This window comes from Miscanthus floridulus, chromosome 2, assembly GCF_019320115.1.
Source record: "Miscanthus floridulus cultivar M001 chromosome 2, ASM1932011v1, whole genome shotgun sequence".
Lineage (NCBI taxonomy): Eukaryota > Viridiplantae > Streptophyta > Magnoliopsida > Poales > Poaceae > Miscanthus > Miscanthus floridulus.
Window position 1 is genome coordinate 101739069 of NC_089581.1, and position 11456 is coordinate 101750524.

The window sequence follows — 11456 nt, forward strand, 5'->3', positions numbered from 1 at the left end:
CAAATCACCCCCGGACGATTCTATCCGAATCACCTGGGGGCTCGGGGGCTAGACCCGTCGGGTACGCTCGTGCGCACCCTGTGGCAAGACAAATCACCCTCGGGCGATCTATCTGAATCACCCAGAGACTAGGGGGCTACTATTAGGGAACAAATACTAGGGTACACAAAGAGGAGGAGCTAATAACCATCAAACGTTGATGCTTCTGAACAGAGAAGAATGCAACTACAATTCTTGCCCAAACGACCGAAGGTTGGCTCTGCCTCGCCCAACCCCTGAGGGCTGGACTCTGCCTCACCCGACGTCTAGGGGCAAACTCTGCTGCGCCCAATGGCTGAGGACTGGCTCCGCCTTGCTCGACATCTGAGGGCAGGCTCCGCCTCGCTCGACATCCAAGGGCTAGCTCTACCTCGCCCGACGACCGAGGACTGGCTCCACCTCACCCAACATCTGGGGTCAGGCTCCGCCTTGCCCGATGTCAGAGGGCAGAATCTACCTCGCTCGACGTCCGAGGGCAGGCTCCATCTCGCCCGACGTTCGAGGGCTGGCTCCGCCTCGCCGAACGTCCCGTGGCTAGCTTTGCCTCACCCAACGTCTACACCCTGCTCCTTCATAATGATGAGCACAGGGTAAGAAAGGACACTCAAGTCAACCACAATACTGAGGACCATACCCCGCATGCCTGTAGGAAAGTACCATCAAGATATGATGGGACGGGCGCTTTAAGCCCTTCCAGGCATGACAGAGCCCGAACAGTATTGTAGGCACCGACTTTTGTCTTACAGTATTGTGGGCGCCGCCATCAGCCCTTGGACATGGATCCGGACATAAGCACATGACAACCACTATGATCCAGGAGGGAACTCACTTCATCTACAGTACCAACGTATGGTCACTTCCCTGTTCGCTCCCCGTAGGGTCACAACTCGACACCCTAGTGCGCCGCGCCGCCCACAGGGGCAGGATGGGACATGACCACTTGCTAAACGAAGCCAGAGCGCGGCCCTATCAAGATCAGCGAATGTGCTATCCCTGGCACCGTCTGCCATGTCAACGGCGCTGGCTCAGAGGAAAAGGAAGACCCGGCACCTTCGAAGGACCTTCTTGGCCTCTGGTTTTTCTTCTTTCTCCCATCTGTAACCCTGCTCCCTCTTGATCTATAAAAGGGAAGGCAGGGCAACCCACTAAAGGGACGGATCAATTCAACACACCACGCATCACACAACACACAGTTAAGTAGCAACCAAGCTCTCAACGCCCTTTCAACCTTTCCATCAGAGACTTGGGACCCGACCCGCTCTCGACCATTTGTACCCCCTACTACGAACCTTTTTTAGTGCTAATAACACGAGCAGCAACAAACTGGATGTAGGGACATTCTGCCTGAACCAACATAAACCTCGTGTCTTTTAGCACGCCATCCGGGCCTAACGCGCAACAAATATAAATTTACTTGTTGGTGTTTATTCGAAACACCGATATGTGGCTTGCAACCCTTGTAGAGCTAGAGCAAGTTTGCATTTCGCCATATGTTATACTAATCAAATTGCTCTAGTTGATTTGTAGATTTTTAAATAGACTATTCACCCCCCTCTAACCATATTAGGATCTTTCAAGAAGGTTGTAGCGACGCGCGGTCATCTGCGACGGCGGTGCCACTATTTCGGTGAGCTAGGGAAGCTACAGACCTAATTGGTTAGCACACGAGCATTAGGAGGCTACCATGGAACAGGCCGAAGTGATGGTTGGAGCAGAGGACAATGGTGGAAAGCTAGCCACGTGCGTCTGAGTCGTGCGGCGATGCACCGTGTCAGTGACGATGGTGAGGCGGTAGAGGTTTGGCTAAGGCCTATAGGGTGAAGAGGGGATGGAGGCGAAGCTAGAGATGCACAGTAATTGGCTCGGGGTGGACTGAGGAAGGGCTGTCCTCGGCCATGGTTGAGCGTGGCCTTATCGGCACAGCGGCAAGGAAAGTTCCAAATTGAAGCTTGGTCGTGCACTATTCAAGGCTGGGTGGGGTCGGGCAGCGAGAGACTAGATGATGAAACCGTGGATGCGTTGAATTGAATGGAGGTGATCGCTCGATGCCTAATTTGATGGCACAGCTCGACGGCAGTAGTAGAGAGAGAGAGACGGGGCCGACAGGTGGGCTTAGCTTGGTCACGCCTTGGTGGGACGTGGCCAATGTGATCTAGGTGTTACGCACGAGCGGCATCTAACCGGGCCAGCAGTGGGGTATAGGCACAAGGGATAGGTGCGGATGCGATGGTGATACGATGACACTGACAGCGGCTGTGTCGTGGCACAGGGTGGGTCAGCGGTGCGGTAGTGCGGCGAGGTAGGCTGCAGCGCCTCCCAGCCATGCGAGTAGCAGCAGCGGCTCCATGCGGTAGAGCCAGTGGAAGTCAAGCCAAGGCAGTCGCAGCCGAACACGCGTAGAGCGAGCCAACATGGCAACATCGCGCCCCCGAGGCGTGGCAACCGTGCTCACCCGATGAACTAGCTCGAAATCATGCCCTGCACAAAATTTTATAGTGCCTATAAAAACTAAACGGTTGCTCTAGAACCTAAACTATCTTCACCATGCTCCAGAGAGGATATGAGGCTACCAACCCGAGCAAAAGCACGACACCACTTAACTCGATTTCACAAAATAAATTCCTAAACATAGCATTGTCTTGCTGTCTATATGCTTAAAAATCTTCTAAGTCTATGAGCTGAATTTGATTACAAATTACATTTCTAGGCTATTAAAAATATTAGCAAGCAATGTTGTTTTTCTACAGCAAGGATTTCATTGTCATCTACCAAGTTCATATTCCAAACTTTATTTTAGTGCCACATATATGTTCTATAGTATTTTTGTTCAATAAAAATTGGTTTTAAGCCCTACTTGACATACACGCATTATTGAATAGCTTCTCATTTAATAATTTTTACCAATCATTTTAGGTTGCAAAACTTTATCTATTCATTCTATCACATGTATTATCACATAGACATAATGCTAATGACATATTTTAGTAATTTATTTAGGGCGTAACACTGAGGGTGTTACAATTACCCTTGTCCACAAAAGAATGCAATTATGGGATGCGTGCCAGTCAAACTGACTCAACTTTTACCAAATTTATACTCCCTTCGTCTGTCGACGAAATATGGTCGGCAGTCTACCTAGGGGTATACCCAAGGTAGTAGATTATCGACAGACAGATGCGCAAGCTACAAACAAGATGGTGACGCAAGACAGACACAAGGTTTTATCTAGGTTCGGCCGCCGTGAAGGCGTAATACCTACGTCCTGCGTCTGATTGTATTATATATGTCAATGAGAGATGTTTTTTAGAGGGGTCCCCTGCCCGCCTTATGTAGTCTGGGAGGTAGGGTTACAGATCTGGAAACTAATCCTAACCAGTTACAATTGCCATAGGTGGCCGGATAAGGATTCCTATTCTATCCGACCAGGATCTTGCTTGATCTCCAAGTCTGTCTTGATTCCTTGCGCGGGACTCCGAGCAGATTGGCCGGGCCACGCGTCGTCTTCTAGTGGGCCAGATCCCCTGGTCTGGGCCGGCCCAAGCCTAGCCGCAAGGGTATAGGGGGTTAATACCCCCACAGCTAGTCCCCGAGCACCATGTATTATGTTGCGACACGCCGTTCGATCTTCCTCAACTAACGCGATCTGTCTTCATGTCATCTCCAACTGGCTGAAACATTGACCAAGCAAATGTGCTAGTATTCTGGTCAGCACAGAGAGCAGTAGACCACGATTATAGCCAAAGATTCTGGTTGTCCAAAGAGTGCATGGTGCCCTAAAGAAAAAAGAAAAAGATTCCTTTCCTAATCAAGTGTGCCCACTTGTATTTCTGAAAAGAAATGTAAGTGACCCTTGTACAATAGTAGTTATGGCCAACAGTCAGAGCGTAGGGGTCGATAAAATAAGCACATTCACCGCAAGGTGAAGTGTGCCCACTTAGTCCCCGAGCCTGGTAGTAGGTGACGCAGGCACATGGTGCCAGGGTCTAAAAAGAATTCCCACTTAAGTTGAGAATCCAATCGTCGTACAAGCAATACGAGATGCACCGGTAGGTGCATCGTACCGATGTAGTCCCCGAGCTTGCTGGAAGGCGAGGTATCAGCCTTGTAGCAAGGTCTAAGTGAGAAAAAATAAATGCCTCTCAACTGTATGTGAGTACAAATCACATGTAGTCGAGGAGAGCGGTCTCCGAGCAATGTTCGGAGAGTGGTCGGGGCAGCCCCCGAGCACGAGAGTGGTCGGAACAATCCCCGAGCACGATGGTGGTCTGGATAGTCCCCAAGCACAGGGATAGTCGCGACAGTCCCCGAGTATTTATTTATTTACTTGCTCTATCAAGTCCAATCTGACACGTCTGGTCAAAAAAGTAGACGGATATAGCACGCCATACTACCTTTTTGTCTTGTCAACCAAACAGTTGCGTGGCACGTGTCAGTAGGTGCGTCAGCGTGGGCCCTCCTACACTGGCAATGAAGAGGCGCATATATTGGCATAGATATCGAGGCTGTGAAAACAACCGTCTGCGGCGCGTGCGCACATCTCCCAAGAATCTCGGGCAGATGAAACGGCATAACTCTTGGGTTAAATACAGTATATGATAGGTAAGTTACTTTTTACTGAACCCCATTGCCATTCGCAGCCACAGCTTTCTTCTTCCTCTCGCCAACCCTAATACCTCCGAAATCGCCACCAATCAATCCTCTGCCATTTTCTCATTCATCAGCAAGGCCAGATTCATGGCAAAAAGTAATGCGCAGAAGAAAGCAGGAGTCATGGCAAAGGAATGGTGGAAATCGAGAAGCAACTAGCAGACCATTGAAGACCTCGTCACCATGGGGGTACTCCACAATAAGGAGCTCGTAGGATGGCATGCACCGGAGGGCGAGGGGTACCCCGATCCACAACCAGGTGAGATCATGGTGTTTGAAAACTTCTTTAAGCGGGGATTTGGGGTTCTGGTACATCCTTTTCTTCAGGGGCTCTGTCTTTACTATGAGATTGGGATTTGCAATCTACATCCCAACTCGATCCTCCTTGTCACCACTTTCATACATCTTTGCGAAGCATATGGCGGCTTCCAGCCCCATTTCGATTTTTCTGCCATCTTTTCTGTCTGTGGAAGAAAGGAAGTGGCGGTTCGAAGATAGCTGGGGGTGTGTACCTCAACCTCTGTGATGGCATGAAAGCCTAGTACCTGCACTACCCATGGAACACGTCGCTAGACGACTGGTACAAGAAATGGTTCTACATCCACGAAGAGCCGAACACGATCATACTGTGCGACGTGGGGTACATTCCGGAGAAGAGGACAAGCTGGTCAGAGAAGCCCGAGCACCTAGAACAGATTCCAGAAATATTTGGAATGATCCCGTGGAAAAAAACTGGATGGTCCGAGCATGGTCGGGAACTTCATCAGCCGACGGATCCAGCCCTACCAGAGGAGAGTACATCCTGGCTATGAATATCAAGGTAGCGCGGACCCGACGAGGGCGAGGCAGGGGGCGCTTGACAAAATCAAAGTCAAAGCCAGAATTGGAGAGCTATTTCACTTAGCTGATCCAAATTATGCCAGATTGAGCGACATCGAGCACGCTTTCAAGCTTGCCCGACCTCCCCCAAAGGTAACTCGTCTTGCCCTGTACCCATAGTTTTATATTGTGGTAGAATAAGTGGAAACTTACTGTGTTCACCCATTTTTGTTACCCAGGTTAATGGTCGGGATAGAGCGATAGTGTTTGTGTCACCACCCCCTGGAGTGGAGTGGCCACAAGGAGCTGGTCCCACCACCCAGACCAGCGTCGAGATCAAAGACGAGGACGTCGACTGGGCGATACTCGGAGCTGGAGAGGAGGCAGCGGCCCTAGCCACTGGTAAGCGGCAGGCTACCCCCAAACAGCCGAAGAAGAAATCGACAACCACCCTGCTCACTGGGGGGTGCTAAGTATCAATGAGCCCGAGGGGGCCCAAAGGAGAACCCGACCAGCAAGCGTCGACAGGCGATTTTTGCTTGGTCGGATGATGACACAGAGGAGGGAGAGGATGCAGACACCTTTCGACTTTTCCCTCGAAAGAGGAGGAAGCAGTTGGAGTCGATGGAGCAAGGTATCTCCTCCACGCCTATGGGACCCACATTGCCGACGGCGGTGAAGGATGCAGCCGGGTTGACCTCGGGAGTACCTGGGCAAAGAACGCGACCGACGACAGGAGCAACAACTCGACTGAGCACGCCACCGACCACTGCAGCGCAAAGGACAAGCGGCGGAGGGGTCGAGCACCAAGGCCTAGTGATAGTGCTAGATGTAGAGGGAGACCAAGCGTCACCCGCACAGCACGTGGAGCAAGTATGGCCGAAGAGACATGCCTTCTCCACATCATTCCACACATCCAACATGTAAGTATTTGTAACCTTGATGTAAGTTAGCAATTTGCATTGAATATGGTTGCCTTCTGAACTTATCTCGGATGTACTAGTTTGGCGTCCACAGAAAGTCTAGACCAGCTAGCCGGAAGTAGCGTGGCTCCTCCAATAAGTTCAGAGCAGACTGCCCAGCAGCCGGCCACCGAGGAAACCATAGCAGAAGATCCATCGAGACCTCAGCAAGGGAGCAGTCAGACGACAGTCCCCGAGCAGGTGGTCGAGGGACCAACTGAGCTAGGCACGAGTGCTCCAAGCGCTAGACTTGCTGAGGGCAACACCTTAGCGTCGAGGGTGATAGAGCAGACCGAGGAGCAGCAACCGGAGGTGAGGGCACAGCCCACATTAACTGACGCTGAAACCCATGGGAAGGCTTTGGTGATCACAGACGTTGCTGACGCCAGACCAGCACCAGGGCCCAAAGAAGAGCCCAAAGAGGACGAGGTGGAGGAGGTCCTAGGCCATCCGCAAGACAAGCGACAACATGTTTATGTGTCACATTGGCGGAACAACCAATGGGTTGTCCATGAGGAAATTCCGGAGGTCGAAGAAACCAAGAAAGTTGAACGGACGGCAAAATGGCTTATGACGGAGGTGCAGGTAAGCTTTGCTTCACCACCTGATCTTGCTATCTAGTCGAGCTATCTTACTTAGCTATCTACACATAGGACTTAATGAAGACCACAAGGTACCGTAAGAAATTCTTCGACCAGATCAAGGGGATCGCTGCAAGCAACAAGGAGCCAACAGTGGAGGTGGAATGCTTGCGCCAGCGACTTGAAGCCACCAACCATGAAAAGATGGTGCAAGAGTCCTAGAACCAGAACTTGGTCATCTAGCTTAGTAATAAAGAGCGGGAAAGAACAAGTAGCCACTTTTTCACAACGACTACTAACAAGTGCTGTTGCGTTGTTGGTAGTAACAGCTGTAGTGTAGGCTTAGAAGCCAAAGTGATCCGTCTCTGAGAGGAGAACAGTTGTGCGGTCGTGGAGTGTGATCGCCTAAAAGAGGACAACAGAAAACTAGCGTAAGACCAGTCGCAGCTCCAGGACCACACGACCAAGATGACAAAGGAGCTGAAAGGTAAGCTATCCAAACCCCTTTGCTCATTTTTGTTGCCTACCATAGTTTGGCGTGGTCTGAAGTTTTAATAGCGTGTGTGGTTTGCAGTTATAAAAGTCAATGTAAAGAAACATCTAGAGGCCATGATAAAAGACCATGACGACTGGAAGGCGCAATGCCAAGAGATCATCAAGGACTGTGACACCTAGAAAAGCCAGTGCCAGGAGGTGGCAACGGGCATTTTGCCGGTCCTTAACCTCATCGATCCGGCACTGGTAGAAGATGTGCCAAGGACTCCGCAGCTGGGATTGATCGAGAGATGCCAAAAGACATAGGGATGGTTCTAGGAGTTCATGAAGAAGGCAGGAGAGTACGTAGGCGCACATGTGCTGAGCATGGTACGTGCTCACTACCCCCTGATCGATCTCAAGCGCTTGGAGGCTGGATACCCGAAGAAGGTAGATCCAGACAAGGCCGAGGAGCTACGGATGACCCAGCTAGACTTGTCGGTGAAAATAATTGGTGATATTAACATGTGTGGAGGTGCGACACCACCCGTACAGGGAACGCCGTCAACAAGTCAGCTGGGAGCGCCGTCATTTTCAAGCCAACCGACGAAGTCTGCGGTCTTGACCAGCCAAGCATCGGCGGGGCCATCTTCTTTAGCTCGATCAATGCCAGAGTCCTCAAGACCCTTGCACGATGCCAGGCCCAGCGAGCAGCAGGTGCCGCGTGCCCCGACCAGCCGATAGTATAGGCTATAGCTATAGAAAAAGATGTAGTTGTGTTATTGTAAACTTGGACCTTTTTAGGCAAGCTTGTAATAACGTAACTGTATATCAGCATAAGCTTATTTGTTTTGTAGAAAACGGGTTTAAGCTCGGATATCATGTTGGTGTAACTAAATTAGAACATGTTAGCGTTCTGTTTAGTTGTACCAGTTTAGCCAACATGTCATCCTGAAAGGTTTGTATGGCCCTGGTTTGTCTTGTGGTTGGAGTGTGAGGTGCGTAGCTTGTGCACACATAGAAACACACAAGTCAAACCAGAGAGTACCTGCCGATCACCCATAGCGTAGAGAGCAGATCCCATGCACGCGTTGGGAGGAACCGGAGACAGGGCCTGCTCCGAAAACTCAAGAAGGAATGGTGGTCGGTTTAACTGGTTGAGTTAGAATAACAATAGACTTTGAAGTGACACATTAGAGTGGTCGGAGAAATCATAATAGCTTTATTGAATTAAATCGAAAGTACAAGAGAGGTACATATCTTAGTAGTTAAGTATAGAAACGTCTAAGCTTGTCAATGTGCCACGAATTGGGTACGTCTGTACCGTCTAGGTGAGCTAACCTATAAGATGTTGGGCGTGTAACCTCCTTGATCATGAAGGGCCCTTCCCATGGGGTTGTGAGTTTGTGGACGCCAGCCTGATTCGTCTTCCACTTCAGGACCAGGTCCCCAACCACGAAGAACCGCTCCTTGACGTTCTTGTTGTAGTACCTGCGCAAAACAACAAGGTATTTGGCTGTACGTACGCAAGAATCGAGCCACTTCTCTTCTACACTATTCACTTCTAGCTCCCGTACTTCATTGGCCTTGTCTTCATCGAAGTTCTCTACCCGTGCTGATCTGAAGGCTATATCTGCTGGGAGCACTGCCTCAGCGCCATAAACCATAAAGTATGGTGATACACCGGTATTGCGACTGGGCTAGGCTCTGAGACCCTAGACCATGGCTGGTAACTCTTTGAGCCATCTTCTAGGAGCTTTGTCATTTTCTCTATACATCCTCTTCTTAAGTGCGTCCAAGATCATACCATTTGCCTGCTCGACCTATCCATTAGCTCTAGGATGCGCTACCGAGATGTATTTTACCACTATGCTCCTTTCATCGCAGAAGTCCCAAAAAGCGTTCCTGGTGAACTGAGTACCCAGATCAGTGATGATGTTGTTGGGTATGCCGAAGCGGTGGATGACCTGGTCGATGAACGCGACAGCCTTTTCTGAAGATGCCTTGACTAGGGGCATGTACTCTATCCACTTAGAAAATTTGTCGATCAGCACAAAGACGCATGTAAATTTCCCAGGGGCCGGTTTGAAAGGCCCAATCATATCCAGTCCCCAGCATGCGAAGGCCAAGAGGCTGGTATTGTCTAAATCTTGTGTGCTGGTATGTGGATTCTCTTGACGAAGAACTGACAACCTTCACAATGGTGGACTAGCTTCTCTGCATCGGCTATGGCTGACGGCCAATAGAACCCTGCTCGGAAAGCCTTGCCAACCAACGTTCTCGAGGCCACGTGGTTGCCACAGGAGCCAGAGTGGATTTGGTCTAGGAGATGTTCACCATCCTCCTAGGTTATACACTTCATCAAGATTTCCTCCTTCGCGTTCTTGCGCCACAATTTGCCATCGACGAGCAGATACTGCTTACTGCGATGCATCAGACGTTCATTTTCTGTCCGATCGGTGTAACCGCTACCATCTGTCAAGTACTTGATGAAAGGTATTCTCCAGTCAGGCTCCTTAGTGGTCGGAGGTGGTTCGGTGGTGTTTGACACTAGAACCGTAGCCACCAATAGCTAGTCTGGAGGCTTATCGACCGCTGGATCTTCTTCTTTGATGGAGGGCATGAGCAGGTCTTGAACAAATACGCCATGTGGGACTTTGGCTCTAGAAGATCCTAACTTTGACAGCGCATCTGCTGCTTGATTTTTGTCTAGGACCACATGTGTGTACTCGATGCCATAGAACTTGCCTTCCAGCTTTTTGATCGATTTGCAGTATGCGTCTATCTTGTCGCTGGTCGTATCCCAGTCCTTGTTGAGTTGGTTGATGACCAGAGCTAAGTCTCCGTAGACATAGAGACGTTTGACACCGAGCTCGACCGCAATGCGTAGACCATGTAGGCATGCTTCATACTCGGCAGCATTATTAGACGTCAAGAAATAAATCCTGAGGACATATCGGAGCTGCTCCTTAGATGGTGATATGAAAAGGACTCCTGCTCCTGCACCGTCAATGTTGAGGGAGCCATTGAAGTACATCTTCCAATACTCGGCGGGCCCCTGAGAGGTAGGTGTGCTTAAGTCTGTCCACTCGACAATGAAATCGACAAGTGCCTGAGACTTGATTGTAGTACGGCTTGCAAATTCCAAGGAGAAAGGGCATAGCTCCATTGCCCATTTGACGATGCGCCCGTTTGCATCCTTGTTGCGAATGATGTCTCCTAGAGGGTACTCAGTCATGACCACCACGTGATATCCGTCGAAGTAGTGTTTCAACTTTTGGGATGTGATTAGTATGGCGTAGATCAGTTTCTGAATCTATGGGTACCTGGTCTTGGATTCATTGAGCACCTCACTGATGAAATAAATTGGTCATTGTACCTTGTAGACGTGGTCGGGCTCGTCGGGCTCGACCACCATGGTGGTGGAGACCACTCGATTAGTTGCCGCAATGTAAAGCAGGAGGGTTTCGTCTTCTCTGGGAGCAGTGAGGACCGGAGGTGGTGTAAAGAATTGTTTCAGCTGTGTAAAGGCAGCGTCTACTTCCTCTGAGCACTCAAACTTCTTGGATGCTTTGAGCAGCTTGAAAAATGGTAGTCCTTTTTCGCCTAATCTTGATATGAAACGACTGAGGGCAGCCATGCATCCGGTAAGCTTCTGAACATCCTTCACCTTTTTGGGCGGCTTTATGTCCAAGACAGCCTTTACCTTCTCTGGGTTAGGGCGTATGCCATCGTGACTAACGACATTGCCGAGCAATATACCAGATGGAACACCAAAGATACACTTCTTTGGGTTTAATTTCCATTGGAATGTGTTAAGAGCTGCAAAGGTACGTTTGAGGTTGTCAACAAGGGTGTATGCTTCCTTGGTTTTAACAACTACATCATCAACATAAGCCTCGACGAGGTCGTCTTTTATCTCGTCTTTGAGGCA